General features: G+C 38.3%; 1 long non-coding RNA gene across 4 annotated transcripts in view; it reads left to right on the forward strand.

The window, feature by feature from the left end:
• The window catches only part of LOC108291440, a 278,005-nt gene that overhangs the window by 145,494 nt on the left and 115,989 nt on the right, over positions 1 to 16,522 (forward strand). The window lies entirely within an intron of this gene.

The following is a 16,522-nucleotide window of genomic DNA, read 5'->3' on the forward strand; positions in this document are numbered from 1 at the left end:
CATGGAATATTATGCAGCCATAAAAAATGATGAGTTTGGGTCCTTTGTAAGGACATGGATGAACCTGGAAACCATCATTCTCAGCAAACTGACAGAAGAGCAGAAGATCAAACACCACATGTTCTCACTCATAGGTGGATGTTGAACAATGAGAACACATGGACACAGGGAGGGGAGCACTACACACTGGGGTCAGTTGGGGGAAAATATGGGAGAGACGTTTGGGGGTGGGGAGCTGGGGAGAGATAGCAAGGGGAGAAATGCCAGATGTAGGTGATGGGGAGGAAGGCAGCAAATCACACTGCCACGTGTGTACCTATGCAACAATTTTTCATGTTCTTCACATGTACCCCAAAACCTAAAATGCAATAAAATAAATAAATGGGAAAAAAATTAATCCTTTTGGGTACATAATAGTTGTATATATTTATGGGGTATATGTGATGCTGTGCTCATGCAGGAATACAATATGCTGAATGTTCAAATCAGGGTAATTAATTGGAGAATCCTTCCCCTCAAGCATTTATCATTTATTTGTGTTAGAAACATACCAGTTCTGCTCTTTCAGTTATTTAAAAATACACAAGAAGTTATTGTACTACCGTACACTAGATCTTATTCATTATATCTAAATGGATTTTTGTACTTATCAACGATTCCCATTTTATGTCATCCTCCCCGATACCCTTTCCAGCCTCTGGATCAGGTCCCTTTTCTGTCAGTATACATTGTGATAATTTAGAAGTCTGGGTAATTAGACTAGTATTCTGCTCTAGAAAAAGTGATTAGGGGTGAGGAAAGTAGGGAAGAACATACTGTCTGCTTGCTGCCCTCCCGCCTCAAAAATGCATGAATACCTCAAAAAAAAAAATTACCTCTCCCTGGATTCATGTGGCAAGGTTAACATTTTTTAAACAGCTCCAATGATTGGTAATGCAGATCTCAGTGAAAGGAAAAAAACCACATTTTTAAATGGCTGGCAAGTGTAAACAGTATAATGAACTGGTTCTAAATAATATTTATATGATCCACTTAAGAACAATAATTTTCAGACTGAATCCACATATCAGCTGTGTTGGAATCATCACAGTGTTTGTTATAATGAAGATCTGAGGATGAATTAGCATCAGGTTCATTTTTGCAGGCATAGCTTTCCTAATTAGAAGAGAAGTTTACTGGCAGGCTATTGTATAGCTCATAAAGTTGGCATAGAGGCCAGAAGGCAAAATTTAGAGAATGGGCAGGAACTAAGGAAGGCTGGGCAGCAGAGCCAAGCCATGGTCGTGAGCATGTTTGGTTTCCACCTTTAGCATCATAGCTACTAAACTTCTGCCATTGCCACCACCATATTATTGATGTCAATGCTTCTGCTGACTCTAGGAATAACTTACCAGTCAAGCTTGTGTTTTTCTAGAGTCATTCCAAATTTCTATTCCAAGTTGGGATGTCAATTGACTAACTGTGTCTCAATTTCCCCTACGTTTAAATAATGAAGTACTCATCCAAAATGGGAAGAACGGTTGTAAACTGGTAGGAAAAAAAATAAAAGCGGAAAAAAAAAAAAACAGTTACACTGGTCCCCCACCAAACCTATTGAATCAGAATTATGGAAGATATGAGCATCTTAGTTTTTAAACAAATACAGTCAGTTATGCTATAAGGTGACATGTGCTCCTATAGATGATTGTGCTACAAAAAATCACAGAATGAAAACACCAGACTTATGAGAAGAGTGGGGTTATGAACCTAGCTATCAAAAATGCCATTAGTTGTGCATTAAAAGAAAGCTAATGAACACAGTAATACAGCTTGCATATGTCAAAGGGCTTAGAAATACATAAATACTATCATAGATATGGCCCTTTACTGTGAAAAAGACCTAGAGATTGATGATGGAACTAGGCATCAGGAGGGGTGCACAGTAACTTACTGTTATGGTAAATAACAGGGGTATGTTATGGTAAATAATGCAGGGAGGGAAATCTGAAATTGAGTGGAAAGGTGTAATATGAGATATGGGTTTGGCTCATAACACATGCAGTGAAATAAGGTAGCTAGAAGTTTCAAATGTGTGCTTGTGTGCATTTTGTGTATTCTATGTGGCTTAGTTCCTCTGGGTGCAGTTTTCTGAATTCATGTGTTTCTTCATATGAAATCTCAGATAAGCAAAGTAAAAATTTGCATTATGCTGAAATTATTACCTAATATATGAGTAATATTGGAACAAATTCACACTTTCAAATCATCATCTTAGAAAAAGTATACTCCTATGTGATTTTATGTAAAGGTCTTACCATCTTTAGTATCTTGGATCTTCTTTAACTATTCCAAGTGCCCTCCTTGTAGCATTGTGTGTTATAGGTCTTACAGACTCAAAGTTTCTCTCATTTTGTAAGTGTAAGTATGGAACATTTTTTCCATTTTCTCTTCTACATTGCTGCCTGCTTTTCAAGAGTTGATTTACAAGTGTTCCTTACAGACTTTTGAATCACCTTTCCTATCATCTCCTACTCCCTTTCCGAGAACCACTTCCCCAGCCCCAATAACGTTAGTATCTGACTTACTTATTTTCTTTCTACTCCACCTAATGTTAGTATTAAGTTTTTGACTTTTTGCTGTCCAACTGACACTTTGATCTCTTAAACCAGAACTCACTTAAAACCCACTGATACTGATCTTCTCTTCACAGCAACCACTCCCAGCCTCATCACACCTAGTCTTTTTCACTATGTGTTCCTGATTCATATTAGTAAGATTAAATTTAGTTTGTGGCATTTGTGCTGTTTTTATATATCTCTCTGATGAAATTTAAGCATAAAATCATGCTCTATAGTGTTTAGTGATGACATTTAATAGGGAGTCCATTTCAATCGCACCCATTCGACATTACCAAGCACAAGCTTCTAATGTCACTATCTGAACCGACACTTGACCACCTTATTTTCTTGCTTTTCCAAAGGTAAATAAGAGCAGAATGTTAGGATTCAACAAATACTAGGAAAGCTGCAGACTTACATTTTCCTCAGATGAAAAACTGTATGAATGTATTTTAATACAAAGACTTTTCTTCTGTATTTCAGCCCTGACTGTTGTGTTTTTAACTTTTCATTTTGTTGAGGAGATTAAAGACAGGGAATCATTATGAGTCTTCTGAGAAGCCAAGGGACTGTAGTTAGATTAAAAGCTATTTATTCTGCGCTTTGTATTTTCTTTGGTCCTTATTTTCAGATTGAACATAAGGTATCTGAAGCACAGACTGCTTTCAGAAAGATGAATTTGACTTAAAATCATACTATGCATTTATTCAATAAACATTTATTTTAAAACATCTCCTATAATTCAGGGTCTCTGATAGCCGAAAGCATACAAAAATGTATGAGGAAAAGTTTTTGTCTTCAAGGAGCAGTAGTGGATTCCATGGTATTCTGCCTGTATACTATCTCCCAAAACTGAAGCACTAATTTCTCCAGTTGCCAAGAGTATTGGTGGCTGACAGCTCTTTGTTGAGTCTGTCTGTAGGACTTTCTCATATCTGAAGAAAGCCACCTACCCAAGGTCTTGGCCACATCCCAGAGGAAGCCTGTGTTAGGTCATTCTTGCACTACTATAAAGAAACACTTGAGTCTGGCTAATTTATAAAGAAAAGAGGTTTAATTGGCACACAATTTTGCAGTCTTTACGTGGTGCTGGCATTTGCTCAGCTTTTAGGGAGGCCTCAGGAAGCCCACAGTCATGGCTGCAGGGGAAGCAGGCATATTGCATGGCAAAAGCAGGATCAAGAGACAGAGAGTGGTCGGGGGTGGGGAAGTGCCACAAACTTTTAAAGAACAACATCTTGTGTGAACTCAGAGTGAGCACTCACTTATCACCAAGGGGATAGCCCAAGCCATTAATGAGGGCTCTGCCCCCATGATCCAAACACTCCCATCAGTCCCTACCTCCAATATTGGAGACTGCAGTTTAGCAAGAGACGTGGACAGAGACAAATGTTCAAACCATGTCAAAGCCCACATCTAATGACTGCTCGATGTGGAGGTTTATTTCTCTTGCTCCACTTTGGGACCACTCTGAAACGCCATGTCAACTCCAGAGCACCTCATAAGATTTGTTGAGGCTTTTGTTACAATTGCATCAATTCATAGTTCAGCGTCTCTCTCTTTCAATTCTCCTTCTTTCACCCATCCACAATTGTTGATCCCGAGAACACAAAAACACTCTTTAGTAAATTTCCGGTATGCACATTGCTATATCAGAATCTGATTTTAGGGGAACATGCCTATAATGAGAATTCCCAGTTTATTTGGAAGAACGACCAAGAGTATTAGAGTTGCAATACTATTTTGAAAATTACTCTAATAGAGGTAAGCACATGTCACTAGGAGAGAGGCACTTAGCCTAGACTGGTGCGGAAGTGGAATCAGGAAAAATGACATCTGAACTATGATTTAAATATCAATAGGAGTTAGACAGAGCTGTGGGCAGGAAGGAGGAAAGAGAAGAGCCTTACAGCCAGAAAACATTATGTGAAAAAGGGAAAGACCTATGAGTGGTTGTGGCACCTTCAGGAAGCTTCTGATAGGTTAGCATGACTTGTACCTATGAGCAAGAGAAAGTGGAAAGACCTGATGATACAGTGGTAGGAAAGACCCAGTTCACGAAGGCCTTGTATCTCATGCCAAGGAAATTCCCCTTTATTTACAACTGCTGAGCTATTGAAATTTTTAGTAAAAGAGTTAGAAAACATATTGGTAGCAACGTGGGCATGGGTCCGAATAAAGTTAGGGAAGAGACCTGGAGGATCCGTAAGACAATGTTGTGGAAATTATAGAAAAGTAGATAGTATCATGGGAGAAGATAGTGGCAACAAGAGGATCTGGGTGCTAATGGGATATGAGAAATAAGAAAGAGGATACATGATGATATATCATTCTGGTGTGAAATGGTAGAAAAACACAGAAGGAAGAGTTTTAAAGAGAAATATGCTAATTTCAGTTTTGACTGCATTGAGTTTGAGGTATATACAGGGCATACAGGGTAATGTGTTCAAAAGAAAAAATGGGAAAGAGGAGGAGATGACAGGAGTACAGATTTTACTTGGGCTTTTTAGAAGAATGGACAGGAAGGAGAGATGAAAGGAGAAACTGGAAATCTGGGGAAACCTCTGTTTAAATGCAGACTGAAAGGAGGAGTACACATAGCAGACTTCTGGAATTGATACTGTCTATATGATTACATCTACTGCATAACAAGATAAATACATTTTTAGGTTTTCAAACGTTTTATACATTTTTAATCTATTTAATTACTTTTCACAATTGTCTTTCTTGAAACAATTGCATTTATATTATAAACAAGAAAATTAACTTCAAGGTAGGCTTTACTAATTTTATTTTATAGTAAATGGATTGTTAAACCAGACCATTTATTTGAATGATAGTGGGAAAGTAAAATTTTAGGGAGAATTCAAATTTCTTTATAAATTAACTTCCCCTGTTTGCAGTGGAATAAAACATTCTGGCCAGGAGCAGTGGCTCACACCTGTAATCCCAGCACTTTGGGAGGCCAAGGCAAGCAGATCACTTGAAGTCGGGAGCTCAAGACCAGCCTGACCAACATGGAGAAACCCCATCTTTACTAAAAATACAAAATTAGCCGAGCATGGTGGCACATGCCTGTAATCCTAGTTGCTTGGGAGGCTGAGGCAGGAGAATCCCTGGAACCTGGGAGGTAAAGGTTGTGGTGAATTGAGATTGTGCCATTGCACTTTAGCCTGGGCAACAAGAGCGAAACTCCATCTCAAAATAACAACGACAACAAACAAACATTTCCATGTATAACACTGTAAACATTTCAGACTTTCATTTATTTACTTTTGTTTCTTTCTGAATAATTTTTCTGTTCTCGTCCTCTGATTTAGTTAAAAACTATCTACAAAACTATATGTAAAATGCAAATATTGATGCTATACATGACCTTATAATTTAAGTCAAAACATTTTAATAAAGTATCAATAAGGCAGTTTATATAATCACATGAGATTATATATTACTTCACTTTATGGCATATGACATCATTTGTTCTCAAGGTTGTCTTTGTTTTTCATCCATTATTATTAATATGGATGAATATGACACACATATTTCAAATAAGCTACAGTTCTTCATTTTTTTTCCTTTTTTTATTTAGGGAAGATTGTTTTTCATTGGCTTTGAGAACTTAACAGGTATTTAATTAAATGTCGATTGTATGGTACATTGGTGACCATCAAACATTATGTCTTTCAGCAGGCAATTAAAAACCGCACAATATTCTAAATGAATTTTTAAATACTTTTTTTCAATCATTAAACACAGTTACCAAGCCATATTTTGTAAATGTAAAACACTGGAGTTCTTGCAAGTATGTTCGTCACAGTCATTTTTATTGATGATCTATCTGAGCTTCATTTCCTAGCTGAGAAACCTTGTCGGTCAATTTATTCCAACATAACACCGTTTGGTTGGGTGGTTATTAATCCTGTAATTGTTCACGGCATGCCAGAAATAATTCAGTTAATTATTAGAAAATGTCTTACTTTGCTGTGTTTTCCGTGTCAAAATACCCTTTGCATATATTGGAGAAAAATCAGATGCTTATTTTAATTCTAGACATAAAAATTGATTACTAACTAAAAATATAAAAGACAGACTTTTTTTTGTTTGTCCTATATAGAATATCTGCTGGCCTAAATGAAGATTGATGAATGATAATATCATAATTTTAATCGATCCACCACCTCTACTTTCTGAAAGAATCTGACTCATCTTAACGGAATATTAGTTTGAATTAAGTGCCACAGTACAACAATTCACTCTAGATCATATTAAAAAGGTTTCATTTTTTCCAGTCCAATATATGGAAATAGAGCTAATGTCTACAGTTCCATTATAATCACGAAATTAAATGTTGTGCAGTTATGTAAAAAGTTGTGATGATGTATATAACTTTCATGCACAGAATTAAATTTGGTTAAAGGTATTTGGGGTTGGATATCCCTGAATGGTTTGCAGAATGTAAGATCCTATCAATAAAACATAATAATGTATGGATTATTATATTCTAACACTCACAACAGGTTATTTTAGTTCACTGTGGAAATGGAAAATGCAATATTCATTATGCAGCATTGCACTTGCATTAAAGCAAGTTCAGCAGAGGCCTTCCAGAAGAGAAGAGACTATAACCATTGCTTTATAGTTAGCTTCTTTAGTTAGCCTGTTACTTACAATAATAAAATGACCACATGCTTGTTGACCAAATTAACATCCCCCTCTGTAGTTAAAGGAACTACACTAATAATTGCCTTTGGTGAAATAACCTAAAGAAATTTAAAAGATAAACCTAAAGATATTTCATCCCTGTTGATGGTGGTGGGGAAGTGTAGAAGCAAACAAACAAATACATTTTGTTTTATAAGATAAAAATCGCAGGCATTAAGTTAGAAACTATGAAGTTAGCTGGAGATCACTTTGGAGTAAGTTTGACTCTAGACAAATAGTTTTGTGAGTTTAGGCAAGACCCTACATTTTAAATTATCTACAAAAATGGCAAACCTGTTTTTCAGGTTGGACATAAATATGAGATGAAATAATATATGATAACATATATCTTTTATAAAAACCTTTTAAGCATTGTACATATGTGAAAGATGGTAAGATTATACATTCATACCTGTACTATTTAGAATTACACACCAGTGTTAATACATATTTTTAATTAACTGATCTATTCATTAGTTCCATTACCTACTGGTTCTTCTGAAGTACTACATAGATTAGTATATTGCATTTTTGTTATATGTGATTGTAGGAGATTAAGAATGTATCTGGTCTTTGTTTCTAGTTCCTAAGGCAGAGCTTCAAAAACCCTTGGAATTTCCTGAACGAAAGGAATATCTTTGCTATGCTAATGAGGTAACTCTTGGTGGGCCCCTAGATAGCTTCAAGATGAGGACTGGTCACTGCAAAGACAGACCAAATGATTAGAACTTTGGGATATGCCAACCTCCAGGGAAGAGAGGGGTTCTGGAGATTGAATTCAATAATGTGAACAGCCATTTAAGCAATCATGCCCACTCAGTGAAATCTAAGAACGAACTCTGGACATAGAGTCTCAGTAGAGTATACTTAATGGTTAATTTACTTTTGTGCAGAGAGGGTGATGTACCTTGACACCACTGGGACAGAATCTGAAATCTCTGTATCTGAGACTTTCCCAGTCCTCACTCTCTGTCTCTTCCTCATTTGCTATTCCTGAGTTGTGTCCTTTATAATAAAACTATGATCATACTTATCACACTTTCTTGAGATAATTGTTGAACTAAGAAGAAAGCCTTGAATTTACAGCTTGTCAGGTCAAAGTATGGGAAGCCCCTGAGACTTGTAGCTGGCATCTAACGTGAGGCCAGTTTTTGGAGGATTGAGCCCTTAAACCTGTGAGTCTAACACTAAGTCAGGGTAGTTTATGCCAGGATTGTGTTATAGTACACCCACTTGAAATGGAAATAGAACATTTATGATAGAAAAATAAATAGCACATTGCTCCCAAACATAATGCTATGATTGCAAACTAAAAAAATAAAATCCCTAAGACTTCTTATAAAGACTGTCCAAAATACCATATTAAATATTTGAGCAAATATAAACTCTACATGGCATAAACTGTATTGATATAAATGAGCTGAATTAGGCCATTTAATTGGCTATTGTTAAATTTGCAAATGTAATTATATTTTTTAACTCATTGACTTTCAGTAAATACATGTGCCAGAATTTTCAGAGACAGTGTGGTGGGATGTTTAATAGGATAAGAAGGCTATAAAAATATTTTTAAAATACCATAGTCTTTTAAATGCAGACTAAAATTTAAATAATCGAAATTTCCAAGGAATAAAAACAAAGATGAAACAAAAACGCTGTAGCTATTCTATTAGAGAAAGGGGTGAGAATGGTGGTAAGGTGTTGGTTTAGGCAATATGTGTGCTGAGGTGTTAATGCTCATACACAGCCAGGGAAAAAGATGTGAAGCCCACACATTTAAGAGCTGAAAGTGAGGTCCTGCCTAAAGATAGATTCTTTGAGAGCCTTCATGCTCAATTAAAATGTGTACTAGGAAGAGACAAAAAAAAAACTGCCTTTTTTTTTTTTAAACCTGCAACTCTGATATATTTTATAATCTGGTCTTTTCATTGAATATATTAAAAATGTATTAATGGGCTTGTAAAAAATACAAAGTATACTCAGAGACCAAAAACCATGTCAAATCATATTTCCTAGAGTAAACAGAGCATTGCAGTTGGCTTTAGCCTTAAGAATATTTGTGTCACATGGTAGAAAAATGGCATAAAATACCCTAAAAAATATCCTACCAGTGTATAGGCACAAATGATATAAACCCGGTCTCCATGAGATTCCACTTTAGAGATGTTGCCTGTTTTGAAGTTTGGTGCTTAGGAGAGATGAGAGACTGCCCTGTAAATTCGGATATAAATACTGGACCTCAAGTGGAAGTGCAACTTGAATTCACACTACGTGGCAGGCCAGATAAACTCATGACAGCTACCTGGCAGCTCGAAAAATGTTCTTTCTGGTAGAAATCACATTTCATACCAGGACACAGATAATTTGCTATATCAAATTTTACGAACTATGTGATCTCACTGTGAAAATTTCAGAATATACAAATGAACAAATAATTATGGTATAAAAAGCATATTTTTTTCTTAAAAGGTCAGAATGTTATATTGTTGACTCTTTGTCCTCTCCAAATCTCATGTTGAACTATGATCCCCAATGTTCAGAGCGGGGTCTAGTGGAGATGTTTCAGTCAAAGGGGTGGAACCTTCGTAAATGGCCTGGTTCCCTTCCCCTGGTAATGAGTGAGGTCTTGCTCTATTAGTTCATAGGAATGCTTGTTGTTTAAAAGAATCTGGCACCTTCTCTCTTTTGCTTGCTCCCTCTCTTGCCATGTGGCATGCAGGTTACCATTGCCTTCTGCCATGATTGTAAGCTTTCTGAAGCCCTCACCAGAAGCAGATGCTGGCACCATGCTTCTTGGATAGTGTGCAGAAATGTGAGACTAATAAACCTCTTTCCTTTATAAATTACCCAGCCTGAAGTATTCCTTTATAGCTATAATAGTTCATTCTATTTTTTCTTTTCTTTTTTTTATTGTATTTTAGGTTTTGGGATACATGTGAAGAACATGCAAGATTGTTGCATAGGTACACCCATGGCAGTGGGATTTTCTGCCTTCCTCTCTATCACCTATATCTGGCATTTCTCCCCATGCTCTTGAACTGCTGTAAAGAAATACCTGAGACTCAGTAATTTATAAAGAAAAGAATTAAGTGACTCAGTTTCTCAGACTGCACAGGAAACATGAAGGCATCTGCTTGGCTTCTGGGGAGCCCTCAGGAAACTTTCAGTCATGGCAGAAGGCTAATGGAAGGCTAGGCATCTTACATGGTAGAGAATGAACAAAAGAGAGAAGAGGTGCTACACACTTTTAAACAACCAAATCTCATGAGTACTATTGCCATGACAACACCAAGAGGGATGGTGTGAAACCATGAGAAACCACATCCATGATTCAATCACCTCCAACATTGGGGATTACAATTTGACATGAGATATGGTTTGGACACAGATCCAAACCATATCAATAGTAACACAAAACAGACTAATATAAAAATAAATTCCTCCAGAAAAGGAAAGATAACTGGACCATCAGCTAAGTGTGATGCCAAGAGGTTTGCCAGCTCTGTGTTAGGTCTGAGTAAATATATTATTGAAAGTTTCCCAGATAATTAGTAAACCTGGAAATGTATTTTACATCATATGGGGGTGGGGGTATTATATTTACACTATTTGCATAATCCAGGAATCTAAAATGTAGGAATTATAATGTTGGCCTTCCCCAATGGTGCCCATGTGGGAACTAGATGAAGACAAGGAGCAATTGCTCTATGTAAACAATACCTGAACTCAGTGTGCACAGTAGTCTCACCCAGAGATGGTGAGCTTACAATCTCAAATTAAAAGTACATAAGAAATAAACATACTCCAGATAAGAGCCATCAGAAACAACAAACAGCCATAATAAATGAGGAAAAATGTTTTTTTGATGGATAATTTGAGACTTTAAAAAAATGTGTGCTAAAAATCATTGCGACAGGGGAGTGGTGCTAATCAAGTGGCAGATAGAAAGCTCCTGACCTCATTTCCTCACACAGACAACAAATTAACAGTGTGCACTTCAAAAAGCCTTTGTGAGAACTCTAGGAATCAGGTAGGGAGTCACAGTACCCCAAGCAAGCTCAAAGCCAAGAACAGCCATGTTGAAGTTAAAAAAAAAAAAAAAAAGATTTTTTTTTAGTTATATCAGCCTCTCCTCCATGCTGACACAGTTTGCTGCAGTAAGGAGGAAAAGCCTAACTCATATCTTCTCCCAGGGAGGAGAAACAAAGAGCAAAACATGCCTAATGTTCCAGCTTTATGGTGGGCTGCCTCGGGGATGGGCTTCTGGTTTGCCTGATTTAGAGTGTCTATAGGTAACTCACACACTTTGGATGTCTGGGGACTGCTGAGGACAAAAGAAAGCTAAGCAACTAATTGCAGGGCTAGAGAAACTGTAGTACCACAGACAGAAGCTGTTAATACTCACCATGATTAGGAGTGAGTGCCCAGCTTGTGGTTTATCCTTTGGGAGGAAAAGAGAAGAGTAAATTACGCATCCACTCCTTTTACTTTTTGGAGGGCTTCCTGAGTTTCCCTCAACTGACTCAGAGTACTGATTGAAACAGCATCTTTTCTATGCATGGGAGCTACAGAGAACAATATAGAGCCCAGCGTTTTGTGGCAGCTCCAGAAAGCCGTGGTAACACAGGCAGACACCAGAGGAGGGAAGAAATTATAAACTTCTGAAAGAGAAATTAACAAATGTCTCATATTGTGACACATTATAGTCACAAGAGCAGAGAAGTATCCCCATAAAAGGTTTGAAAGGACCATAGAATACCTAGCCAGGGTGACTGATTGGGGAAGGCCTTCCATTATGAGAAGGTACTACTGTAAAGACTGGAAGAGGTGGCTGTTTTTTCAACTGGACAAATCACAACAACTGCAGAAGTAACAAGGCACACAAGAAAGAAGGAAGCATGGCTTATCTTTCAACAGAAAGACCATACTGGAAAGAAATCATAATAAAAATCACAATACCACTCTCACCACTTTTATTCAATGTATTACTGGAAGTCTTATTTGGAGCAATAAGGTAAAAAAAAAAATTAGAAATTTTTAAAAGTCATCCAAATTGGAAAGGAAGTAAAATGAAATCTCCTGGCAGATGACACAATCTTATATGCAGAAAACCCTTAATATTCCACAATAAACTTACTAGAACCAATAAATCCAGCAAAGATACAAAATAGAAAATCAACACGCAAATTAAACTGCATTTCTCTACAGGCATAGCTAATTACACTTCATTTTATCGTGGTTTTGTAATTTTATTAGTGCAGTTTTTCCAACGACATGCGTTCACTTCAAGTTTCTATGCCACATTTTTGTAATTATCACAATATTTCAAAAGTTTTGTTATTATTTCTGTTAGGGTGATCTGTGATCAGTGATGTATGATGTTACCATTGTAATTGTTTTGGGACATCATGCTCTGCACCCTTTTTAAGATGACTAATTTAATTGATAAATGTATGTGTTCTGTTTCAAAAACCACCTGTTCCCCAATATCTTTGCCTCTCCATGGCCTCTCTATTCCCTGGAATACAATTGAAAATAGGCCAATTAATAATCTATACATTAATAGCCTGTATATTAAAGTGAAAGAAAGTGACACTAGCTCAATTCAGATCAAAAGCTAGACATGATTAAACTTAGTGAAGATGGCATGTTAAAACCTGGCATAGGCTGAAACCTAGGCCTCTTGTAGCAAAGTTGCGAATGCAAAGGAAAAGTTCTTGAAAGAAATTAAAAGTGTTACTCTAGTGAACACAGCCTTATTGCTGCTATAAGAAAGTTTTAGTGGCCTGGATAGAAGATCAAGCCATGGACAACATTCCCCCAAGCCAGAGCCTCATCCAGAACAAGGCTGTAATTCTTTTCAATGTTATGAATGTTAGGAGAGATGAGATGAGGAACCTTGCAGTTTGAAAGCTAGCAGAAGTTGGTTCATAAGGTTGAAGGAAAGAAGCCATCTCCAGAACACAAAAGTGCAATGTAAAACCACAAGTGCTAATGGAGAAGCTGCAGCAACATATCCAAAAGCCTAATTAAGATAATTGAGGCCAACAAACATATGAAAAAATGCTCATCATCACTGGTCATCAGAGAAATGCAAATCAAAACTACATTGAGATACATCTCACGCCAGTTAGAATGGTGATCATTAAAAAATGAGAGAACAGATGCTGGAGAGGATGAGGAGAAATAGGAACACTTTTACACTGTGGGAGTGTAAATTAGTTCAACCATTGTGGAAGACAGTGTGGCAATTCCTCAAGAACCTAGAAATAAAAATTCCATTTGACCCAGCAATCCCATTACTGGGTATATATCCAAAGGATTATAAATCCTTCTACTATATGGACACGTGCACACGAATGTTCATTGCAGCACTGTTTACAATAGCAAAGACCTGGAACCAACCCAAATGCCCATCGATGATAGACTGGACAGAGAAAATGTGGCACATATACATCATGGAATATTATGCAGCCATCAAAAACAATGAGTTCGTGTCCTTTGTAGGGACATGGATGAACCTGGAAACCATCATTCTCAGCAAACTGACACAAGAGCAGAAAATCAAACACCGCATGTTATCACTCATAGGCAGGTGTTGAACAATGAGAACACATGGACACAGGGAGGGGAGCACTACACACTGGGGTCTGTTGGGGGGAAATAGGGAGCGACAATGAGGGGTGGGGAGTTGGGGGAAGAGATAGCATGGGGAGAAATGCAAGATATAGGTGATGGGGAGGAAGGCAGCAAATCACACTGCCACATATGTACCTATGCAACAATCTTGCATGTTCTTCACATGTACCCCAAAACCTAAAATGCAATAAAATTAAAAAAAAGATAATTGATGAAAGTGGTGACAGTAAGCAACAGATTTTCAGTGTAGGCAAAGCAGCCTTATATTGGAAGAAGACACCGTCTAGGACATCTACAGTAGTCTGTACATTTAAGTGAAAGATCGTAGTGTTTCTTTCTCTTCTTTTGCTATGGAAGAGAAGTCAATATCTGGTTTCAAAGTTTCTAAGGATAGGGTGACTCTCTTGTTAGGGGCTAATGCAGCTGGCGAATTTAAGAAGCCAATGCTCATTGACCATTCTGAAAATTCTAGGGTCCTTAAAAATTATCTAAATTTACACTGTGAGTGCTCTATATAGATGGAACAACAAAGCCTGGATGACAGTATACCTCTTTATAGCATGCTTTACCAAACATTTTAAGCCTGCTGTTGAAACCTACTGATCAGAAAAAATATATATTTCTTTCAAAATATTACTGCCTACTGAAAATTCATCTAGTCACATAAGAGCTCTGACAGAAACATAAAAAAAGATTAATAATTAATTTCATGCCTGTTAACACAACATGCATTTTGCAGCCCATAAATCAAGCAACTTCAATGCTCACGTCTTATTATTTAAGAAATACATTTCATAAGGCTGTAGCTGCCACAGATAGTGATTCCTTTAATGGATCTGGGCAAAGTAAATTGCAAATCTTCTGGAAAGGATTGAGCATTCTGGATACCATTAAGAATGTTCATGATTGGAGGACAGATCCAAGATGGCCATTTAGGAACAGCTCAGGATTGTAGCTCCCAGTGAAAGTGCAGTGGGTGAGTGGACACTGCATTTTTATTGCTCACAGAACAGGAGATTCCCAGGCAGAGGAGCCCCACAGGTCACCGGCGCGGCTGTTTTGGTCGGCGCAGGAGCCTGCGCCCCTGTGCAGTGGTTCTCCATACAAAATACAGTGGTCCGGATGCCCTTCTAGCTGGTGATTAGAGCTCCATGAAGTCACCCATTCATCTGATTAAAAAGGGGGCTGAACAGGGAGCCAGGCCAGGAGATTTCTGGGCAAAAAAAGCGTCACGAATCTCAGTGCCACTGTTTAAGCTGGTGCAGTGAGTCACTGCATGGGAAATCACACAGATCCAGGTGCCTTTTCAACAGGTGACTGGAACACCTGGGAGAGAGTTGACTGTTCAACTGAAAAAAAAAAGGCTCTGAGGCAGGGAGCCAGGTGACCAGGCTCAGCTGATCCCACCCCCACAAAAGAACTGCAATCAGAGACTCTCTGGATTGAGAGTTTCACGGTAAGCACAGCTGAACCCGGGATGGTCCAGCTCTGTGGGGGAGGGGCGTCCGCCATTACCGAGACACTCCACCACTTCGGAGGTAGTTTGTCATTGCTGAGGCTGCCTGCCATTGCCAAGGTAACCTGTCATTACAGAGAGTCAGCCAATATAGAAGTGGGCCACCATTGCCGAGACAGTTCTAACAACACCCATATAAACGGGACTGCAGGGAAGTTCACGTGGCAGCAGGGCGGAGCCCACAGCAGCTCAGCAAAGCCTCTGCCGGCAGACAGTGACTAGGCTGCCTCCTTGCTGGGTAGGGCAGCCCTGAAAAAAAAGGCAGCAGCACAATGGAAACTCATAAATAAAGCCCTAACTCCCTGGGACAGAGCACCTGGGAAGAAAAAGCGGTTAATGAGTTCTGCTGCAGCAGACCTAAACGTACCTGCCCAGCAGCTCTGAATGAACAACAGAGCTCACAGCTCAGCACTTGAGCTCCTATAAAGAACAGGCTGTCTCCTCAAGCAGCTCCCTGACCCCAATAGAGTCACCTTATAAAGGAGAGATCAGACTGACATTTGGTGGGTATCCTTGTGAGACAAAGAGTAGAAGAAGAAACTTGTAGCAACCCTGACTGTTCTGCAGCTGCTGCAGGAGATCCCCAGGCAAGCAGGGCCTGGAGTGGACCTCAGCAGCCCTACAGCAGAGGGGCCAGACTGTTAGAAGGAAAACTAAGAGACAGAAATAACTTCATCATCAACAAGCAGAACATCCACTGAGAGACCCAATCTGAAAGTTGGCAGCTACAAAGATGACAGGTGGATAAATCCACAAAGATGGGTAGAAACCAGTGCAAAAAGGATGAAAATACCTGAAATCAGAACACAGCTTTTCCTACAAGGGATCACAACTCCTCACCAGCAAGGGAACAAGGCTGGATGGAGAATGAGTGTGACAAAATGACAGAATCAGGCTTCAGAAGGTGGGTAGTAAGACACTTCTGTGAGCTTAAAGAACATATTCTAACCCAATGCAAAGAAACTAAGAACATTGAAAAAAGATTTGACGAAATGCTAACAAGAATGGACAAAACAGAAAGGAGTATAAGTGAATTGATGGAGCTGAAAAACACAACACGAGAACTTCG

This window comes from Cebus imitator, unplaced genomic scaffold (assembly GCF_001604975.1).
Source record: "Cebus imitator isolate Cc_AM_T3 unplaced genomic scaffold, Cebus_imitator-1.0 Scaffold453, whole genome shotgun sequence".
In the NCBI taxonomy this organism is placed as follows: Eukaryota; Metazoa; Chordata; class Mammalia; order Primates; family Cebidae; genus Cebus; species Cebus imitator.